Source organism: Corythoichthys intestinalis, chromosome 6, assembly GCF_030265065.1.
Source record: "Corythoichthys intestinalis isolate RoL2023-P3 chromosome 6, ASM3026506v1, whole genome shotgun sequence".
NCBI lineage: Eukaryota > Metazoa > Chordata > Actinopteri > Syngnathiformes > Syngnathidae > Corythoichthys > Corythoichthys intestinalis.
Genome location: NC_080400.1, coordinates 19,855,391 through 19,879,472, shown reverse-complemented (window position 1 = coordinate 19,879,472; position 24,082 = coordinate 19,855,391). Strand labels below are relative to the sequence as shown.

At 39.6% G+C, this 24,082-nt stretch overlaps 1 protein-coding gene across 10 annotated transcripts in view; it reads left to right on the top strand.

Moving 5' to 3' along the window:
• Positions 1-24,082, top strand: part of grik4 (glutamate receptor, ionotropic, kainate 4) — a 734,878-nt gene that overhangs the window by 340,325 nt on the left and 370,471 nt on the right. The window contains exon 1 of one of the 10 annotated variants that reach the window (XM_057839369.1): positions 11,911-12,040. The exons of the other annotated variants lie outside the window; for them this stretch is intronic. The gene's annotated coding sequence lies outside the window, so the exon portion shown is untranslated. Of the gene's footprint in view, positions 1-11,910; positions 12,041-24,082 lie in introns of those variants that run through there. 10 annotated transcript variants of the gene reach the window in all.

Genomic DNA, 24,082 nt, shown 5'->3' with positions numbered 1-24,082 from the left:
CTCAACAATGTGTTTACCTTGCCCTTTATGCGCTTTTCCTTTTTTGATCTACATTACCAACTCTTTCCAATGGCACTTTATTGAGAAAAGCACACTTGCTTTCTATTTCTAGCAATCATCGAACACCGACTGAAAAAATAGAAATAAAAAATCAACCATCCTAATAGCATGACTGTCATATAGTGGATAAACCAATGGCTTGGGTTTGCATAAAAAGATGTCAATGTTGTGGAAGAGGGGAACACACCACTAATTTTGCTACTGAAAGTCCGACATACATCAGGGTTACCATGGCATTAAACTGTGTGAACTTGCTAACCTGCAGGACTCGAATAGGTTTTTGCTTAGAGAGGTGTCCTCTTGTATGTGATTTCTACTGTTAACGTCAAACTATGAGAAATGTAGTGAACAGAGTTGTACCCCCTTCTTCACAGTTTTACTTTTTATTTTATTTATGTGATTGTAAAGCAGCCCACTGGAGCTTTCAATTTTTGTTGAGTTTGGCTGTGCTTGTGGACAAAAGAAGTAGTTTTTTACCGGAAGAAAAGCTCCATTTTTTATTTTTTGTTATTCCCTGACAAAGAAGTTTTTTCTGTTATATTTAATAATTTAGACAATGTGGTCTTCAGACAAATGTTTACTTTTTTTGCATTCCTGGATAGAGATGATGGCTTTAAAAATGCCACTTATTGTGATGTTAGAACACCGACGTGATCATAAGACTCGACTGCAAGCTTGTGTGTGGCGATGTAACTATTGTTACGGCTAATTGGTATAATGGAGTCGTGATTTTTGTTGCTGTGTCTGATTAGTGAGACTAGGTGAGCCACAGTGCTGGGAAAAATAAAGTCAATAAACAAAAAAATGTGCGACTCTAGTGCAGCTCAAAGTCGCGGAGTAAGAGTAGTGATTTCTTCCTCACAAATCTGCTCAAGTAAAACTAAAAAGTATGACTTAGTAAAACTCGTTTTAGAAGTACATTTTCCTCAAAAAAGTTATTCCAGTAAATGTAACGGAGTAAATGTAACTCGTTACTACCCACCTCTGGTTAGCAAAAAGTCTGATCCTTTATTCTCTTTTTTTAATAATACAAAAACTGCAAAGTGTGAAGGTGGTATGTGTTATGTACTTCATTAATCTAAGTACATGTCAGGCCGAGACTTGAATGGAACAACACTTCTTTATTCAGCGTGCTTCTCAGCATATGTGCCACCGACAGATCACAGAGATTCCTTTTATACTGTAATACCACACCCACAGGAAGTGCACACTATGGCAATAGCAGTGTGATATAAATATGTTACAGTATGGTCCAGAAACAGCTACAGGTCAAGCAAAAATTTTGTTAGGCTAAGCCTTTTTAAAATGTATATTATTCACAAATCTCTACAACCTATTTCTGCAGTTCAAATGGCTGATTGAAGTGTAGGTTGACTGGCTTACTGGATACGTGCTGGCTTAATGATGATGACCCGTGAATGCAGGCAAACAGTGCCGCGCTGTAATTGTCATTGATTTTTTGGTTGTTCTCTGAGGACATTTATTGAGCATAGCTGCGGGAACTTTGGCTTCCCTTGGATACAACTCTTCAACATTCACACATTACTTGTCATCCTTCCTCTTCTAAAACATCTTTCTCAATGCTCTCAATCTATATCTCCCTGATCTCATCCTTGATCTTTCCCATCTTTTCCAAAGTACTTTGATTCTTTTGTGAGCTGCCGATTTCCTCCTTGGCTCCATTGGAGTTTTTCAATAAGTGCTGCTCCATTAGCAACACTTATGCCAGACTAAATATAAACGATTCCACCCGACTGTAGCCCGACAGACACGTCGTGGGGAATTGTTGAGTGTAGTGGCCGACATTTTGAAGTGCGGGGGTCATGACGCATCATGTAGTATGATACACCCAACGACAGTCTAGGACGCATCACGACCACGTCACAGGAAGTTTGGCGAGTAAGAATTTCTCCTTGTCTTATATGGAACTCAATTTGTGTCAAAAAAAAAAAAAAATAAAACGTATGTATTCAAATAAAGCTTCCTAGTTTGCAATCAAAAATAACTTTAAGCAAAATAATTGGAAATCAAGCAATCAGCCTTCTGAAAAGTAAAACTCAGCACTTATTTGGCATGAAAGGTTTAAAATTCACTTTTTCGTTTAATCCAAGGCATTCTCGCTTGGGCCACCTAATTTCTCTCACGTGCTATGTCTTTTCTCGCTCGCTTCTAGTTTTTGCTGTTTCGATTTTTGAGACAAAGGTGTGAAGTTCGTCCTCATTGGCCAATTCCAGTGCCCGCGGAAGTAATTACAGACCTACTGTACAATACGTAATATTGACCAAAAGTGTAACTTCGTGACTGGCGTGCGCTTTCTCTTGAGCTCTCTTTATATTTCATTTTTCACCGGCAACGTGGGACACCTGCACATTGCTTGCGGACCACACAGTTGCGTTCCTCCACCCTGCACAGATAAAGTAAACACTGAAACCGTTTTCCCCATCTGGGTGTGGTGATCCGAGAGCAGACAACTGTCATTATATGATGCAAAGCGCTTCTGTAGCTATTTCTGATTGACAGCTGCTTGTCCTGCCTCCCGACAACGTCAGATATTGGACGGTGCTCATCGCAGCAGTGCGTAATGATCTGGCAGACTCTGATCTTGTAGTGTGACAAATTGTGCATTCCAAGGCGCACTGCTACATTATGACACAATGTCGTGTAATCTGAAACTGCGATCGTCGGACAAGACCCCCAAAAAATCATATACTCTGGAGAAATCCCAGTTATGTTTGTTTTCACAATGTGGACTCAGGTTTCTACGATTCTAATGTTTCTTTGTCCTTGTTTGCAGTCGTCCTAAAGAGGCAGAGATGCTCATTTATCCAGCCATCTATTTTGTGTTGTTGTTGTTGTACAGTTCACAGGTTGTACAGTTTACAGGTGTATAGCAAAGGCCATTGAAAATTAAAAACCTTGAGCAGTAATTGATGAACATTTACCTATTTAGTATTTTGATAACAGTGGCATCCTTTCATGAACGATGGCCCTTTCATGCAATTCATATTTTCCACACTCATCCAGCTATTCAATAAGCATTCTGCTCTGTATAGCACAATATGTATATATATTGAGCACTAACACTCATTTATTCATTCTCCTTCATTTGCCACCACACACTTTCCACTGACCTCTGACCGTTGTGAAAATGCACTGCTGATTTAATCAGAATTATATTAGAATTATTATTATTTTTTTTTTGTCCATACGCTGTGAACCTGGCCTGTTTTAGCAGTAAGCACAATTTAAAAGGCAAATGAGAGCCAGAGAGGACATAACAACCTTCATTTTTACACGGCACATTACCAAAACACTTCAAACCTTACAACTGGCAAATCCAGAAGCAGAGTCATCATAGCATGTTTCATAATTGTAAAGTGGAAGCTGTGCATAGGCGAGTTAGGGGGCCAATATTTTCTAAAATCAAATCAAATCAAATTTATTTATATAGCCCTTTACAAAACCCGAAAGGTCCCCAAAGTGCTTTACAACAAAGACAAACATGGCACATAGTAAATAAAAGGCAGGAAAGTATTATACAATGACATTAGGAAGAAAAGAAAAGAAAAAAAGAAACGAAACATCGCATCACGATTAGTCAGACAGCAAACAAAACAATAAAACAGATAAAATCCGAAAACATTAAAAACCCTAAGGAAATAAAACCAGGCTAAATTAATCTTGGGGAAAGGCGAGTCTAAAAAGGTGTGTCTTTAAACGAGATTTAAAAAGGCCCAAATTTGTAGTGGTGCGGATCTCCGGGGGAAGACTATTCCATAACCTGGGTGCAGCAACCGCAAAAGATCGGTCTCCCCACTGTTTGAGTTTGGACCTTGGGACTTGCAAATGAAGTTGGCCGGTAGAGCGAAGAGTCCTGCCAGAGTTACGGATGGTTAAAATTTCTGATAAGTAAGAAGGAGCCTGGCCATTAATAGAATTAAAAACAAACAGTAAAAGTTTAAAATCAATTCTAAAATGGACTGGAAGCCAGTGGAGCGATGATAGCACGGGGGTAATATGTTCACGTCTAGGTGTATCTGTTAAAAATCGAGCAGCAGCATTTTGAACAAGTTGGAGACGAGAAACTGAGGACTTGGGAAGACCAACATAAAGTGCGTTGCAGTAATCCAGCCTCGAGCTTATAAAAGCGTGAATTGCTTTTTCCAGGTCGTGGCGAGTAAGAAAAGGCTTCACTTTGGCCAAGAGACGGAGCTGGAAAAAACTTGCTCTTACAACAGAACTAATCTGTTTTTCAAAGTTGAGCCTGCAATCGAATATCACTCCGAGATTATTAACATGTGTTTTAGAAAAGGGAGCCAGAGTGCCAGGGTTGGGCTCAAGGGCATTTAACATAGAAGGTGTGCCAAAAGTAATATATTCAGTTTTGCTTTCGTTAAGATGTAAAAATTTTTGCGCTAGCCACTGCTTCACATCGGATATGCACTCCATTAATTTAGTGAGAGCAGTTTGTTCGTTGGGTCTCAGGGGGAGATACAGCTGCAGGTCATCAGCATAAAAATGAAAAGAGATATTATGTTTTTTTATAACTGATCCTAAAGGTAGGAGATAAAGTGCAAAGAGAACAGGCCCTAAAATGGAGCCTTGTGGCACCCCACAAGACAGAGAGGTTTGTGAGGAGGAAAATTCCCCAATCATTACTGAGAAGGTCCTATGTTCCAGGTACGATTTAAACCACTGTAGAGCTTTACCACAGATACCTATAAAGTGTTCTAGACGAGATACAAGGACTGTGTGGTCGACTGTATCAAATGCTGCTGTGAGATCTAGTAAAACAAGGATTGCTGGGTTTCCATTATCTACAGAAAGGGAAATGTCGTTGTGCACTTTTAACAGTGCTGACTCAGTGCTATGTCTGGACCTGAAGCCTGATTGAAACTTGTCAAGGATGGAGTTTGTCTCTAGAAATGTTTGCAATAAGATATCAAGTACATTTCTTTATGATACATATAAAAAAATATATTATTTTGAAGATCTTATTACAGCTTTTATTAACCCTTGAACACCTGAACCTATTTTGTTAGAATCTGCATGCGTTTGATGTTGCCTTAATATTTCAAAGAAAAACATGTTCACAATGGCCTGGTTGGGTCCTTTTTTCAGGACACCATAACCTTCATGTCCAAACTTTTGTTTTCTTCACTGACCAATTATAATCAACATTTTGGACCCAAAAAGACAAAAAAAATCCCAAAGCCTTTTGTCAAAATTTATAATATTGATGTCCCATTGACAACCAAACATGCTCGATGAACCATTTCTAACCTTAATAAAATGTATTCAACTTGTTGAGATGAACATTCAAAAGAAAAAAATAAGACTGAATAGTTTTAAATTTGACAGTTTAACACAAACAGCAGGTATGGTAATAGGCATTTTGGCCTTTATACATACTATGGACAAAACAGGTTATAGACAGTAGACCAACACAACAGTGCAAAATAGTGAAAATGTATGTTTAACCCTTGTCTTTGCCTTCTAACACAAAAAGGGTTTGGATAATATCCCTTTGTGAGGTTAGGTATTGTACCCATGACCTTATCAAAAGTATATACAGTGGGGCAAATAAGTATTTAGTCAACCACCAATTGTGCAAGTTCTCCTACGTGAAAAGATTAGCGAGGCTTGTAATTGTCAACATGGGTAAACCTCAACCATGAGAGACAGAATGTGGAAAAAAAACAGAAAATCACATTGTTTGAATTTTAAAGAATTTATTTGCAAATCTTGGTGGAAAATAAGTATTTGGTCTATACCAAAAGTTCATCTCAACACTTTGTTATGTACCCTTTGTTGGCAATAACGGAGGCCAAACGTTTTCTGTAACTCTTCACAAGCTTTTCACACACTGTTGCTGGTATTTTGGCCAATTCCTCCATGTAGATCTCCTCTAGAGCAGAGATGTTTTGGGGCTGTCGTTGGGCAACATGGACTTTCAACTCCCTCCTCACTCCGAGGCGTCAAAATGATAACAAGAACGGGGAGCAAAAATCCCAGAACCACACAGGGGAACCTAGTTAATGACTTACAGAGAGCTGGGACCACAGTAACAAAGTAACTATCAGTAACACAATGCGCCGCCAGGAACTCAAATCCTGCACTGCCAGACGTGTCCCCCTGCTAAAGACAGTACACGTCCAGGCCCGGCTGTGGTTCGCTAGCGCATTTGGATGATCCAGAAGAGGACTGGGAGAATGTGTTATGGTCAGATGAAACCAAAATAGAACTTTTTGGTAGAAACACAGGTTCTCTTGTTTGGAGGAAAAAGAATACTGAGTTGCACCATACCCACTGTGAAGCATGCGGGTGGAAACATCGTGCTTTGGGGCTGTTTTTCTGCAAAGGGACCAGGACAACTGACCTGTGTAAAGGAAAGAAAGAATGGGGCCATCTATCGAGAGATTTTGGTGAAAATCTCCTTCCATCAGCAAGGGCATTGAAGATGAGACGTGGCTGGGTCTTTCAGCATGACAATGATCCCAAACACACAGCCAGGGCAACAAAGGAGTGGCTTCGTAAGAAGCATTTCAAGGTCCTGGAGTGGCCTAGCCAGTCTCCAGATCTCAACCCCATAGAAAATCTGTGGAGGGAGTTGAAAGTCCGTGTTGCCCAATGACAGCCCCAAAACATCACTGTTCTAGAGGAGATGTGCATGGAGGAATGGGCCAAAATGCCAGCAACAGTGTGTGAAAAGCTACAGAAAACGTTTGGCCTCCGTTATTGCCAACAAAGGGTACATAACCAAGTATTGAGATGAACTTTTGGTATTGACCAAATACTTATTTTCCACCATGATTTGCAAATAAATTCTTTAAAAATTCAAACAATGTGATTTTCTGTTTTTTTTTTCTTCTCCACATTCTGTCTCATGGTTGAGGTTTACCCATGTTGACAATTACAGGCCTCTCTAATATTTTTAAGTAGGAGAACTTGCACAATTAGGGGTTGACTAAATACTTATTTTTCCCACTGTACATGCAATCAAGCTTCTCGAATACACACATACATATATACAAATTGAGAAGATTGAGAGTGAAGAAAAAAAAAATCTAATATTACATTGGGGAAAAAAAAGTCTTCAAAGATATTGAGAATAAACTAGTTCAGTTCAATTTTTTTCAGGCATGCCACTCAGTTCCCCCTTGAACAAGACAAAGGGATGCATCATACATTATGTCACTCAGCCCACTCTTGTGCCGTTTGCGCTGTCAGCCTGTCCCTCTTCCCAATTTGCCGACTCATCCTAAGAAAACAATGACAAATCTGGTCCATCCACTTCCTCAAGTTGATGAAATAATACATTAGCTAGCGGTAAATTTAGTTTTAGATTCATTCCGCAGGTTTCTAAGTCGCTCGCTCAATCCAACTAGCCGTCGCTCGCTACCTTGTCTCCCTATCATTAGGTGCCGCCTTGCTCGGCAATTTATAAAAAATGTTCACATTACATCCGTCCTTCTTGATCTCACAATGGCTCCTGGGGATATGTAATCTTTCGTGGTGCTTTCGGTTTTGAAAGAGGACAAGAAATGATGGAAATATGGATATAAACACATGGTCCATGCAGTGTTTTGATGCTTACACATGAGGGCAATAAAACTATGAAATTCAAATGAAATTATCTTCCGTTTAACTTGATCGACTGACTTCAAGTAAAAACGGGCGTGGACCACAACTTCCGCACTTTCAAATGAGACCAACCCGCGGTACGTGGGTGGTGTGATTACAGCGTAACAAGGCTTCAAAGACGATCTGTGTAATTTTGTCGCGGCCGACCCGTTCGGTGTTAAAGGGTTAAAAACGCACTATACGGCGGGAATATCAGATAAAATGCACTTTAAATGGGACTGTTATGCATGGGGTGGAACCTTCAATCACTCATTTTAGGTGAACCATAAACAGTGACGGACGTACACATTCACCTAGGGCTGGCAGAAGATAAACAGATATGATAGTTTAATTCCTTTAAGGTAAAAATTTCCCTCTACTGGTGATAATTGGAAAAATGGATTGAGCCAAAAAAAAGGAAGTGTTCCCCGGTTTGGCATTTTTTGACCTCATTCGGAACAACAAGATTGTCGTATAAGAATTAATCTGTGCAATAGTGAATTAGCGTGTCTATACAAGCTCTGCAATTTGCACAGCTCGAATGGACACGCAAAGGATGCAAAATTACACATTGTCTGGTCACGTAGAATAGACGTTCACTGTTTTTTTTCTTATCTATTTACAAGCACTACTTTTTCTATATACCGGCACAGTTGAAAGTTGAAAATGCCTCATGGAGCATAATCTGAACATCACTAGTTAATACATCTTGAAGTGACATTTTTCACCATTGCTTGATTTCCCAGACATTTGCATTCTCACCAGAATTTACCCTTAACCTTGAATCAAACTACTGTTTTTCTTTGACCTCCAGGACAATCATATGCCTCCATCTTGAGGCCCAGTCCTGTTGAGAAAGATAGGCCAACAGACATTTAATGACACCCAATGAGAGTGGAAATTCCCCAAGGTTTTTTGTTTTTTTTTCCTTTGCCTGCCAACCTGCCATCATCCCTCGGGTTCTAAATTTAAACTACAACTGCCACATTATTGTGATTTCCTTCATAATAACCACCATCGGTCGACTCCTCGTCTCTATTGTCCTTGTTGAGATTATCCTTGTGGTGCACCCTTCATACTCTTGTTGTGTCAACAGCCAACTGTTGATTTAAATAAGTCTGCTGAAACCTGTTCATTAGTTTTCTTTGATTTATAGCCTGCCTTGTCTCGCCGTATTCGTCACTAGCACTCTCACAGTTTCCATTCCAAACTTTCATTAATTTTCACTCATTTTGACTCGAAGATAGAGGATGAATAGACCGTGTGTGTGTTTATCAACAGCCGTCATCATTTATTTTTACTTAGGAGCATGCTTAATTTGTTCTCTGTATGCAAGACTAAAGAGGTTATGGCATAGACTTCATAATACTTGACATGACATGGGGCATATTTATTAGTATCCGTAGGAGGCCTATTTTCAAAAACTTCAAATTCAAATATTTTCAAAACCAAAGCTGCTACCGACTTCAAACCAAAACAGGAACCTACCTTAGCCATATATGAGTCTCCATAAGAAGCGGGATCAAAAAATCCAAAGTCGTTCCCTTATAAAATTCCGATTATGTTTTATGTAAGTATAACAAAACTTAACATGGCTATAAAATTCTCAGATTTTACACTAGATGCACAAAAATCACTAAATGCAGAGAAAATCACCAATATTCAATAGCAATATTTACTGTAACATAGCAACTTAAATTTCCTTTTATTTACTGCAAGTTTTCAACCACTAATAAATCACTCTAACATCAGAAACTTAATACTTGAGGAAAACATGCAGAATCAATTATAAATAATGTATAGATTATTAATAAATTCTATATACAATCAGAACTTATTATAGAATAGAATAGCCCTTTATTATCATTATACAGTTGTACAATTGTAAAGGGAGCATATCCCTTTACAGTGCAGGATAAGATAAGTTAAAATCTCAAAAGTGACGTGCAAGTATGAAATCTGAATAAACATAAATATAAAATGCGTATGACATAGTCCTATGATTCAGGCAGTGCAAATAATTGATGTGGTGTTACCAGAATGTGAGCCTAGTCTTTCAACAATCACATAGCCTCTTTCTATGCCTTGCGTTTTCTGGTCAGCTTCCTCGACTTGTAAAAGTCCCTGTTCCTCGCCGTCTCCTTTCTGCCCTCCTCGACTCTGCTCCTTTTCCTGCCGGTCGGCCACTCCAAGGGGTTGTTCTTCCTCGCTTCTGAAGTCACATCTTTGGAGAAGTTCACACCAAAACAGTTGAAAAGGGACCGCCAGGAACTTGCTCTTGTGCTTCCTACACATCAGGGAGTCCCACAGCGACATTCCGAAGGACGCCATATGGTCCATGGGGAGAGATGGCCACTTGAGGACCGCCCAGCCCGTCTCCGTGTCCCTGTGGTCCTCCTTGCTCGTGGTCATGGCGAGGAGCCTCAGCCCGGCGACCGTGTTGGCAATGACGACCGCCATGATGAGCCCGACGTTTTCCAACTTAATCGAAGAGCGTGCCAGTACCATCTGGGCAACTTGTAGCCGGCCTTGAAGGACTTTTAGTTCTCCCACCTGGCCAGCACCTTCAGGCTTGAGAATCGGGCTGTCCTCATTCTCTCAGGCTCCTAAAAAACATGTTTGTTTTAGAAAGTTGTTTTAATTAATCCTTTTTTATAAAGTGAATAATGCTGGCCACTTACTTCAGCCCCAGGACACCTGGGCAGCACCATACAGCCGTTGTTGTGAAAGCTGCTGTAGATGTTCTTCCAAAGGTGCACAGGGTCAAAGTAGACAAAGATCTGCTTGTTGCCGTCTGTGTAGGGGTTGGTGTAGGACCAGGTGCCCTCTGGGAGCTCAAGGCTGGCGTATTAGCCAACATGTTGGCGTGGCCGTCAAAGCTGGCTGAGTGGAGACGCAGACAAAGAGCTTTTTCTGTGGAAAATTCTTGTGAATAAATGCTTAAATTCCCAAATTCTTTATAGATATGGACGTAAAAGTCTTGATTCTTGGTTAAAAGCAAAAAAAAAAAAAAAATGTGCAGTTAGCGTTAATTTTACATAAATATGTCAAAGTGCAATGCTATTCTGTAGTGAATGTAGCTAGCAGCCGCCTGAGCTTTCCCAGTGAAAATTCTTGTGAATAAATGCTTAAATCACTGAATTCTTTATAAATATGGACGTAAAACACGGTGAAGAAGAACGGTGTTTGTATTTCAATTTTCATCAAAAATTGACTCTAATCTGTTTTAAAAAATGTTGCTTATTTAAAACCCATTATGCCACATTTTAACTAATAGTAAGTCACTTTGTAGCATTTTTTAAAATCATTAATGGATCCTACTTCAATTAAAAAAAAAAAAAAAAAACATGTATCAGTTAGTCCTCCACCAATGAATGCCACTCCCTACTTCGAATAGTAACCTCATTCTATTCCCGTATATTCAAATGTACATTATATACAGTGTATTACAGGGGCTCAAGTGTATTTATCATAATTATCAACTCCTTCACTTCGTTTCTAACAAAAAATTGCAAAAAAGATAAGAACTTCAGATGAAGTTTTCACATGTTCTGAATTTGAGTGTAGACAAATACCCTGTGAATTATTATACTCGTAGTTGATGTTAGGGTACATGGTGCGTTTTAGTTGACTCTGACATCTCATTGGTTCATAGGTTATTTCCATTTTCTCTGTATTTGTCCATTTTCCTCTATTGGCCTAACCAAAATAAAGCTTAAGGGTCATATCTTTTTCCCACTCTGCAGTTTTTTTACATTACATTAAAGTGATGAAAACATACCATAGCAGTCTCTGGTATTTGGCTAATAAAACTGTTTTTCGGTGATGACGTGAAGATGGCGTCAATCACATTATAAGACCACATTTTTGTTCAGGTAAAAGGGTTCACATCATTAAATGAGCATTCCTTAGAAAAACTGGATAGCATGTTTTGTGCCTGAACAATGCTCTTGTTTTTATAAAATGAACACACACAACCATAACTTCAGAGTTTGAACCAGTTCTCTCTTGTCATGCTTATCCATCAAAGTGCTTTTTAACCTACAATTGTGGTGGAGCATTGTCCAGCGTCTCCTGTCTTTGTGTGTATCCATCTTTCATCCTTTAGAAACCCCACAGCCTTTCATGGATGATGTCATCGCTGTTCTCAGCTTTGACACTAACTTTGCAAGACACCACACAATGCGTATTTCCAGGGCTGTCATCATGTTATGATTCAGACGGATTGATCTTTCCATGAATGAATCAATAAATGGATGAAAGTGGGTTACCCCAATAGCTTCCGCTTCTACCACTGCCGCAACATCCTCAAATCATGACTGGCCACGGTCTATTCAACGCGGTTACATCATCCTTTGTGAGCATATCTCAGGCAAACACTACATTGATTACATTTTTACTTTTACCAAGTCCAAATGCTTGACAGCAAGATGAATTACTGTTGTTGGATATTTTTTAGATTGATAATTCTACTAATCATTAATTATTTTCAAGTAGTTGTATAAAAGTGCTATTTTGCCTAACGCAACACAACTCACATTTATTTATATAGCCCTAAACCTAGGATGTTAAACGTATGGCTGGCCCGCAGGGTTGTTCGGTCTGATAGGCACGTTGTAACTTTCACGCTGTACATACAGAATCGCATGCTTTTATTTTATTTTGACTAGGGCTGCAGCTATCGAATATTTTAGTAATCGAGTAATCGACTGAAAATCCTATCGATTAATCGAGTAATCGGATAAAACATTTTTTAAGTAAAGAGCAATTATAAATATACATGAGAAAAAAAGACATTTCATCTAATATTGAACCATTTTCAGTCAATCAATGTCGTTATTTTCGATGTACATTGTTGAAAACAGCCAACAGTTGCCTTTCAGATGTGACTAGAATAAAAAAAAAGACCAATTCACTGCTTTCACTCCAAAAACTTTTAGATCTTATATTTCTTACCTAAAAATGCCATTACGCTTGATAACACACATCACTTAAAATGTGTTTTTCCCACGTGTTTCAATTGAATTTCAATTTGTGTCAAGCCATTTTTAAGTTCTAGTTAAGTTTTAATTTAGTCTAAACTGTAAGTCCTGATAGGATTTTGAGTTTTTGCAGTGTTCAAAATAAATTTATTGCAACATATCAGGTTATAATATGGCAGGGATATTTGCATGCGTTCCTGAATGCACCGCGTGACCTGCGGGGGTGAGGGAGGTGCGGGAGGGCGAGAGACGTGCCTTCCTGTTGTTGTTGTCATTCCACAAGTTCCCAAAAAAGAAATAATTGCAACCTAACGAAGCGGGTGACTCTTTGTCAACGTTAAAGTATGATACCTGCTGTATTGAAGCACATTAGGGGCCATTACTACTTGGTCTTTTATCCAGCAATGACTACTGAGCTAAAATTGACAGTTACCTTTATCATATTTTCATTTTACTCCCTCATCACTCTACAGCACTATGTTTCACAGATTAAATAAAGCCTGTATGTAAGACACGTTAGCCACGCATCGACAGTGGTCTAAATAGAAACCTAGCCCTCCGCAGGGCTAACGTTACGTACGTGAGCGAGTGACAGTAACGTTAATCTTATTAGGGCTGAGAAGTGTACTGCTTTAAGATGGCGGCTGTTTACTAACACCGCTGACTCTGTCATTTCGCATCTAGTTCAACATACATGTGATATCTATGAGACGCATCAGATGGTACCTGCTACCACCGCATCATGCGGGCTAGTTTTTAGCAACAACGGTGTAGTTTGTAGCGGCTGTCGGCCGCAGAAAGGTTTTTCTTTTTTTTTTTTTATTGCTTCTTCCTCTACGCACGTGACATCGGCGCGTTGTCCCGCATTAAAAAAACTTGATGCTTAGAGCTGGCAAAATTAAATGATTCCTCGAGGTGAATCACTCGGATCAGCTTTTAAACTCTAGTTACTCGAGTTGCTCGAGTAGTCATTTCAGTAATTTTGACATTGGCGCTGTAAAAGCAGAAACCAACCCCCCCCCCCACACACACACACACACACACACACACAAACACACACCCGAAATGGCACTGTCACTGGAAACCAATCAGTTAACAAGCAAGTGACCCAAAAACGCCCCAAAACCAGCAGAAAATGCACCACAATTAATAGGAAGTTACCTTGAAATGCCCCAAAATCAGCAGGAATGACCAATGACCAGGAAGCAGCCCGGAATGCTCCTAAAATCAATAGGAAATGATCCAAAGTATCCAGAATTCATCCGTAAGTACCCTAAAATTACCAGCAAGTTACGCAAAATTAACTCATTGGGTTCCATTGACGATAGATGTCAAATTCATTTGATCGTAGATGCTCATCTTTCAGTGCCATTGACGGCGCGAGACATTCAAAGGACGTCAAGCGCTGTCAGTGGCAGCCAGCGAGTTAACTTATTTGGCCATATCTAGATATAATTGCTATAGTTTTACACTCCTACACTTAATCATCACTGACTTGAATCCTTAATGTGAGCAAGTACTGTACACAAAAATTGTTACTCATTTGCAGAGGTGGGTAGTGATGCGTTGCATGTACTCCGTTACATTTACTTGAGTAACTTTTTGAGAATAATGTACCTCTGAGAGTAGTTTTACTCAGCCATACTTTTACTTGAGTAGATTTGTGAAGAAAAAAGCGCTTCTCTTACTCCTCTACTTTGGGCTACATAAGAGTCGTTACATTTTTCGTCTTTATTCTATGTATTAGATGTATGCTTTTTTTGCCGGCAATGCCAAAGGTAGCTCTACAAGTTTCAAAAATGAGACGTCTTAACAATAATCACATGACTATTATACCAGAAATATAATAAGACTCAAGCTTGCTGTTCTATGATCACGCCAGCCTGTTCAATCACGCGGCGTCTTTAAAGCCCTGTAAAAAATGAAGTATTTGACATGGAGCACTGCCCTTAACAGGAATCGAAAGCGCGGATTTAAACCTCTCTCCCAGTTTTTATTTGGAGCCCATTGACCACGGAAAACCGGAGATATGATCCTTTTAATTTCATAATAGTAACTATAAAGGAAGTACTGTAATTTCCCGACTATAAGCCACACCCATGTATAATGCGTACCCCAAATTTACTTGTAAAATCTAGGGAAAATTATTGTACCCGTTTATAATGCGCACCCTAATTTTAGTACCAATAAATAGAAGAATACAAGAAAACAGAGCTCGTGTACAGATACAGAAATGTCATTTTACAGAATGGTGAAACACAGCACAAGCATAGCAATTTATTCAGAGTAAGTAACGGACCGCTTTTGACCGTCAGTAACGGTAACGGTGTTGTAACGGCGGAAAAAGTAATTAGTTAGATTACCCCGTTACTGAAAAAATAACGCCGTTACGTAACGACGTTATTTATAACGGCGTTACTCCCAACACTGAAGAGGACAATGGTTTGAGGTCCTTTTATTAATAAATCAGATGAAAAAGGAAGAAGTCTGATTATTAAGGCGTCGTTCACTAGCTGTCTAGCTTTGGAAAAAGTAGACGCTTCGGAGTGAGGACAGCATAGACAGATTTAAATGACAGTAGAGTGAAATGCCCACTACAGTCCTTATGTACCGTATGTTGAATGTATATATTCATCTTTTGTCTTATCTTTCCATTCCAACAATTTATTTTACAGAATATATATATAATTTACAGAAAAATATGGCATATTTTATAGATGGTTTGAATTGCGATTAATTGCGATTAATTACGATTAATTAATTTTCAAGCTGTAATCAACTCGATTAAAAATTTTAATCGTTTGACAGCCCTAGTAAAAATATAACAGAGCTAGGGGTTATGGTGGGTAAGAAAGAGTGAACAGGTGTGTTTTCAGTCTAGATTTGAAAAGTGATAGGGTAGATATGCTGCGAAGATCAGGGGCTAGGGAGTTCCAGAGCTGGGGGGCGCAATGACTAAAAGCTCTGGAACCAAAGGTGGAGAGGTGGACACGGGGGACGGAGAGGGGAAGAATAGTGGTAGAGCAAAGTGAACAGGTTGGATTGTTTAGACGGAGAAGATCGCAAAGGTAGGGAAGGGCTAGGGCATGGAGTATTTTGAAGGTGATGATGAGGATCTTGTAGTTGATTCTTTGTTTTACGGGAAGCCAGTGAAGTTGACGGAGGATGGGGGTGATGTGGTGTGTTGCGGGGGTTCGAGTGATGAGGCGTGCTGCTGAGTTCTGGAGGAGCTGCAGTTTCTGGAGGGACTTGTTAGGGAGACTGAAGAGCAGTGAGTTGCAATAATCGAGCCGGGAGATTATTAGATTACAGACCAGGGTTGAAGCGGTATGGCGGGTGAGAGAAGGGAAGAGGCGAGAAATGTTGCGAAGAAAGTGTGCTGTCGAGGATGACACCCAGACTCTCAACCTGAGACGATGGAGAGATCGGTAAATTGTTGATAGTAATAGAGAACTTATGGACATTAGAGAGCGTTGCGGTGGTTCCAACTAGGAGGATTATATCTCCAGTTTTCCGTGGTCAATCAGTGCCAAATAAAAAGTGTGAGAGAGGTTAAAATCTGCACTTTTGAGTCATGGGCTAGGATCATACTAAAGGTCTTAATGCACAAATTCGATGTTTTGTCATATGTTTTTTTGGCGTGCCCGTTCAGACTGCCTTTGTCCATTGATACCATTCAAGTATTACGCATGCGCACTAATTCACAGTCCGACACGTGCTGAGCAAGAAGACCCGCATGTACAGAAGCATAAAAATAAATGGCCACACATGCTGGCTGTCATCGGTCATTCCAGGGATATCATATTTTGCTTTCCAAAAAGAGGACAAGAATAACAGACATAATTAATCCCCGTTTAGGCTTATATTAAAAGTTTATATGGTTCGATAGCATGCACGCACTGTCCGTGCATGTCAAACATACATACGGGCAGTTTGCCCTGACTTTCGGCCGTGGAAGCAATGTTGAAATATTGCTCATATAGAGCAGAAAGAAAACCGATCATTCTCAGGCTTATCCTCAACCCATTTTTATTTTTTTATGACTGTTGTCAAGCCCGGCCCTTCCCCAAAAGCTGTGTTCAATGCAAGCTAGGCTAGGCGCTAATAACGCACAGCTGCACCGCTACCGTAGTGTCTCTTTCGCTCTTTGATAGCGTAATTGCTGCATGAATTCCGATTTGGGAGACTTGACAGTACAGACCGCCGCGACATTCTGGAAAAATGTGGCCCAGATCGATTTTCGTGCATTACGGGGTTTTTTTTTCATCCGTTTGAATTTGGTCACCGTTTCTGCAATGAGACAATGTTCGTTAATACGTTGGTTGAATGACGCGAGAAAAGTCAGAGACACGGAGAGGGAAGAGTGTTGAGACGCTGTAGCAAACGCGATGCTAGGCTAGGTGGCTCCAATATTTCCTGATTTAGCCGACAGCATAAACCTACACCTAGAAATCTCATGCATATAGAACTACATGCGAAATGACAGACTCGGTAGCGTTAGTAAACAGCCGCCATTTTAGAGCAGTAAACTTCTCAGAAAGGCTCTTTTGTAGTAAACCTTACGAGCGAACCTAAGAAACTTTTTATCTAAAATACTCCTAAAGCGGCAAAATCTTGACTTGAGTCTGTCTTTAAAGGATGAAACAGTTTTAAAATGTTCACATGTCGCAAGTAGACAGAAGGGAACTAATGCAAAAACGGGAGCAATTTTATCAATTTTAACGGTTGATTTAAAACATTAAATTCGATTCAATTCAATTCAATTTTATTTGTGTAGCCCTAGATCACAACAACGTTGTCTCAAAGGGCTTTGCAGAGGCAATATGATACACAATCAGAAACAGCAAATGAAGCAACAAAGGTGAATAAATAAATTCAAGTCCTGGGTATCTATCCCCCATCCTTAGACCCTCCATGTCGGCAAGGAAAAACTCCAAAAACTCCAGAGTCTTTGAGAGAAAATGAGAAACCTTGGGGAGTACCACATTCAGGAGAGATCCACTTCCAGGACGGATAGACAGGAAGCCCCAGGACTGCTAATGGGAATTAGCAGGCGAAGTTACAGTACGTAAAGATGCAGTGGAGTAAAGGAACAAGAAGAGGTCCATCTAGCCAGATGAGACGGGGGTAGCAACGAGGACGTCCATCCAGCCAGGGATCCGGACAGTCAGGAGGCTGCAGCCTAAAAATAGCCCCTCCCCAGAGGGGAGGGGGGAAAGGGGACACCGGCTGACTAGTGATGAAGAGACTAGACAACTAGATATTAACATTGGAAAATAGAAATAAAGTAAGATAAGTGGTAGGTAGAGTGAGAAAAAGGAGATAGAACTCAGTGGCTGTACTTCCCCCAGCTTTATAGCTTCTAGTGCAGCTTAGAGTAAACTTTAAGTCTACTCCGACTTCGACTAGCCTGACCATAAGCTTTGTTGAATAGGAACATTTTTAATCTAATCTTAAATGTGCAGACGGTCTCGGCTTCTTTAATATTACCTGGAAGCCGATGCCATAAAACAGGGGCTTGGTGGCTAAAGGCTCTAGCTCCGACAGTACTTTTATAAACCCTGGGAACTAAGACCTGCATTCTAACAGCGGAGTGTTCTGTTGGGGCGGTATGGAACCGGAGCATCGGTGAGATAAGATGGCCCCAACCCATTAATGGTCTTAAATGTAAGAAGGAGGATTTTAAATTTAATTCTAAACTCAACTGGAAGCCAGTGAAGGGCCTGGAGCACAGGAGTGATGTGCTCTCTTCTATTGGTTCCTGTTAAAAGTCTTGCTGCTACGTTTTGGACAAGCTGAAGACCTTTTAGAGAACTTTTAGGACAAGCTGCAAGTAGGGAGTTGCCGTAATCCAAACTCGATGTAACGCGTGAATTAATTTTTCTGCATCGCTTTTAGGTAAAATATTTCTAATTTTGGCTATGTTGCGCAAGTGAAAGAAGGCCGTTCTGCAGGTTTTTTTAATGTGAGCTTTAAACGATGAGTCAGGGTCGAATACAACTCCTAGGTTTTTAACTGTGGTGCTGGAGGCTACACTACAACATTAAATGACCTCCAAACATAGCAAAGGTTACTATGTTTTTGGGTTTGGTTGTTTTTTTTAATGAAAAAAACAAAAGAAAACATGAAAGGTATCACCAGTTACTTTGCCAAGTAACTTTTTTACTTCTGTGTGTGTATTTCAGTAGTCAGTCACTACACTAGCCAAAGAGCTAAGAGGCATTTTAACAGTCGAAAATGTTTACATTTCAAGTGTTTATTTTATTTTTTAAAAAGCAAAATAAAGGCAGTTTAAAAAAAAAAAAAAAAAAAAAATGCAAAACACAAACCGAAACCGTGATCCCAAAACCTAGGTTCAAACCAAACCGTGGGCTAACTGAACCGTTGCACCCCTAGTTACTACCCACTTCTATATGCGACAAATATGCTTTTACGTGCAACATGCTACACTCATCTCCTGTCTGTAAATAAGAATTAGAAGGCGTAATCTGACTACATCTATCCTGTACTCCTAACTTTGGGATTCTGTTTTGCTTCTGAAGACAAGCCCACTCCAGTGTGTCGAGGGGTTCAGTGAACCACACTCACAGGCTGTCTTTGCATGTCAACCATTGCTCACTCATGCTTGCAACACTGTCAAACGTAAGCCATTCCTTCAGATGTCGAAATTCTTGCCAGCAGCTACAGAGCGTGGAAGGGGATTAGTAGCTATGAGGACATCAGGATTTGGAGTGTTGGTCTTGGCTCAGCTGATTCAATTTTTTTTTCCACTGATTAATTGCTTTCTAAGTTTCCAGGCACTCTCAGTTTGGCATTCAGTCCATACGTTGTGGCAGCATCAGAGAGTTAGAGTAAGCTTTGTGTATGGTCCAACCTAGTATTTCAAACAGTGTGGGACCTCTGGTGTTGTCTACTTTTGTATGTCTTGTGTGTCGTCAATTCACTCACAGAGGTGGTGGAGTAGGCGGGCTGCCCGGACAGCTCGTGTCTCCGTGACCTGACTTGTTTAAAAAAAAAAAAAAAAAAAAAAGAAGCCTGCCAGACTCTTTGATGTCACACTCTCTCTTCCTCTAAAGCCATTCATCTTTTAGTAACACCATGTTTATCACAGTCAGCGCTGCTGAATTATTGTCTATTGTCTCTCAATGAATGATTGCATTTCATTTCAAGAAATTAACACAACATATTCCTATTGTGCTCTTTTGTCTTTTTGGATCCAAGAGTGCTTTGTAACATTTTGTTGGCTTTCTGTTAAGTCTTGCAATTTGTCTTATTTGACACATGCCACTCCCTATATGACCTGACTGCGTCTGTTTCATCAATCTGAGTGCTTGCCTGACAGGTACGACACTGGTGCATTTCACGCTTTGTGGATGTCCTGTAATCATGCTGACATTGTCACAGCAACCTAAGAGTGGAGTGCTTTTACAAACTTCCGAGAGCTGCATTTTTACTTTAAAATGTTAAAATACTGACAGCAGGGTGGATGAGAGGCTACCTGTATCACATCTTACTGTGTCTTGACATGAAACTCCCTCTGTAGAGTTTGCATGTCAGGCAGTTTTTTTTCTCCACAATGAGAAAAAATGTGTTGGTTTAATTGAGTATCCTGCTGTCAATATTATTGGTGTGCATGGCAGTCATAATGATTGTTTGTGTACTTCGCTTATCAATCAAAGTCAACTGGGATAGTCTTAACTTCACGTTTGTCAGACGGCTTTTATATTTTGCTGTCACATGATGAACATACTGGATATGATCGGTGTTTGGACGTATTCTTTTTTGCCTCTGACTCATAGTTGTGACTACCTCACAGTTTTGAGTCTATTCTAGTGATGCGGCGATTCTTATTTCTTCTTGTTAGATTCTTAAGTGATATTCCAACAATTTAAATGTCGTTAAGAGTCTATTTTCTAGCTCTCTTCCTCACATTAACACATCTTCACACATTAGCCCATTTGCACACATTGTGTTGGGTGCGTGTGGTCTATAATTAAATTTTGTGACGACAGGAAGTCAATTTCTTGCAGTTTGTCTTGTGAGACATCGATTTTCTAATTATGTAAGACACTACATTGTTTTCTTTCAGTAGTGCACACCACATTTTATGTAGATGACCTTGACTAAAAAATGTGGAACCTTTTATTTAATTTTATGTGCCGTCACACAAGCAGGATGGCTGGATGTTTGGTTGGTAATGTATTGTTATGTAGGCAGCAGTGAGTGGTGAAATCTATATCATAAGACAGGCATATGTTATATTTTGTTTTGTACAAATTCTGATTACCGTTTTTTTCGGACTAAAAGTCACGTTTTTTTTTTTTTTTTTTCCTTCCATATTTTGGCTGGGGGTGTGACTTATACTCAGGAGCGACTTATGTGTGAAATTATGAACACATTATGATATCATTTCACATGTTATTTTTGTGTTTTGGAGTGACACTGATGGTTTGGTAAACTTATCATGTTCTTTATGCTATAGTGATCTGAATAACTCTTAATAGCTATGGCCACGTTCGCATTCTGCCTTTGGCAATGTGTGTTCAATTGTATTATTGACTTTTTTATATTGAAATGCATGCTTTTAGTTTGTGGTGCGTTCACGCCCACGTGGGGGCGCACTCACACTTGTTTACGTGAAGAAGAGCGCTCACACGCCAGAAGACCGACAGCTACGTAGCTCTGAGTGAGTGGGCGAGTTAGCGAGAGAGTAACACGGCTGCGAACCTACGTTCTTTGTTTATGCTCGTAAAATATCTCTACAGAGGCAACGCCTGTGTGTATCATCTTTTCTGTTGTTGTTGTGTTTTCCACCCGCGATCGGACACTTACAGCCACTTGTGTGGTTGTTTGAACAATGTGCTAATGCTAGCGAACGCATGCTAACAGTTTTTGTCATTGCTGTAAAAGCACCTATTTATCACCTAATTATCATTTATCCACGTTGATGCGAATCTGTTTGGTATCGAGGACAAAATTGATTCAGCAAATCATAATATATAATTATGTCCAGCATCGTCATTTGGGAGTTTAGCCCGCTGAATAGCCAGGACCGAGCCGTAGCGTCCTAGTGAGGACAGTATATTCACATTTCGTTGTTTATGCACTGTACACTGTACACTGATTCAGCATATTGTTCTCCATTGTATTTTTATGTTAAATTGACTTTGAAGATGACATGTCTGTTCTATGTGTTGGATTTTATCAAGTAAATTTACCCCCAAAATGCGACTTATACTCCGGTGCGACTTATGTTTTTTTTTTTTTTTTTCTCTTCGTTGGGCATTTTATGGCTGGTGCGACTTATACTCAGTTGCGACTTGTAGTCCGAAAAATACGGTATGTTGGAGTTTAATGTTGTTTGGCAAATTAGCTGAATTGTACATTTTATCCCGTGAAGAGTTGAGTAGACATTTGTCAGCAACAAAAAATATAAGACAATTAAAAAAAAAAAATGCAGCTTTTCTTTTCGAACATTTATGAGTAGCAGAAATATGTCTCAATGTTTTCAAGATTGGGGTAAAATTTTGCTAAGATGGGGTCAGCCTGGACCCCTTATATGTCAGTTGTATGTAATAAATTTGTAAGATGGCATTTACGATGCAAAGTGTAAATTTTCGTTAATGATTTTTTGTTTGTTTGTTTTCTGCAAATGATTAGGCTGGCTACTTTTTAAAATATTTCTTTTGCCGCCAAGCCGTCAATATAGAACGATACAATACAGTACGTTATAGAAGCCAAATCAAATTATAGCTCAATGACCTTCTTGTTATTAAATGCATTGTGAAAGAATTTCAAATATAATTCCGTTTAAATAATTCTTGTTAATGCTGACCTTGCATTGTGAAGGAACAGTGAACAACAACAACAACAAAAATGTATGAATTTGTTGAAATAAGATACTGAATGGAGGTGCTGAGAGACAGCTATAACTTGAATGGCCACTCTATTATGTATATACCTGGCTAATACGAGGTTGGGACCCCTTTTAGCCTTCAGAGCAGCCTTATTCCTTCGCAGCATAGATTTAACAAGGTAGTGGGAAAAAAATTCAGAGTGTTTGGTCCATATTGACATTATAAATAACATGCTTTATAACTGCAGACTTGGCAGCTGGACACCCATGATGCAAATTTCCCATTCAACCATGTAACAAAAGTGTTTTGTTGGATTGAGATGTGATGATTGTGGACGTCATTTGAGTACAATGAATTCGTACTTGGAAGTAGCTATGAGAAGATGGGTACACTGTGGCTATAAAGATCAGGACATGGTCAGCAAAAACACTCAGGTAAGGTGTTGCATTACCACGATGTTGAAATGGTACAAAGGGGCGTGCCAAGCATTGTCATTTTTGTGAATGATGACGACAGCGAAAATATTTCGTTAATGAATACTTTTTCAATGATGAAGACGAGACAATAATGAGCTAAAACGTGTTTTGGTAAAAAATAACGAGACAAATGCCAGTTTTTGTTTGACAAGACAAATATATGCAATATTTTCTGTCACATTTTCAAAATGTGTGACATTTTATGTGTAGTTAGCCTGCATCGTAGCAGTCTCTGGCGGTGGCACCCATGACGTTCTGCGCCCCCAACTCACCAGTGTGTCATACAGGCTTGCACACATGGTGAGATTTGTTTTCTTGGCCAGAGAGGATATGCAATGTTGCTTTAGCCTTTAAAAGTCTGTTCTGAGTGCTCATCGCACGCTAAATGTAACTTGTAGCGTTAGCATAGCATTCGCGTTTGCACGAGGGTCCTCTTAAACTGATTTTTTTTACATCGTTCGTAGCAACCAGATGGGTATCAATAATTGAAAGTAATTTACTGTTTTCCTGCCGAGTGTGCATTATCACCAAGTTGTCGTTGTCCTTGTAGATGACGCTACAATATGTCTGTCAATGTTCCTTCAAAATAGCTGGAAAACTATTTATTTTAGGAGTAAATTTGTTTTCAATTTACAGACAAAAACAGTTTTAGTAAACATCGATTAAAACTAGACGAAATTAGTTTTGCGTTTTCGTCAACAAAACCTAGACGAAGACACACATTTTGACATGACTAAAATATGATTAAGACTAATAACTGTTATTTTCCAAAAGACTAAGACGAAAAACACTGGTACCAAGAAAATATCCCCCACTCCATTACACCACCACCGTGAACCATTGATACAAGACAGGATGCATCCATCCGTTCATGTTGTTGATGCCAAATTCTGACCCTACTCTCCGAATGTCGCAGCGGTAATCAAGATTCATCAACATTTTTCCAATCTAATGTTCTATTTTGGTGAGCCTTTGCGACATGTAGCCTCCGTTTACTGTTCTTAGCTGAAAGGAGTGGCATTTGGTGTGGTCATCTGCTTCTGTAGCCCATCTCAACGTTTGACATGTTGTGCTTTAAGAGATG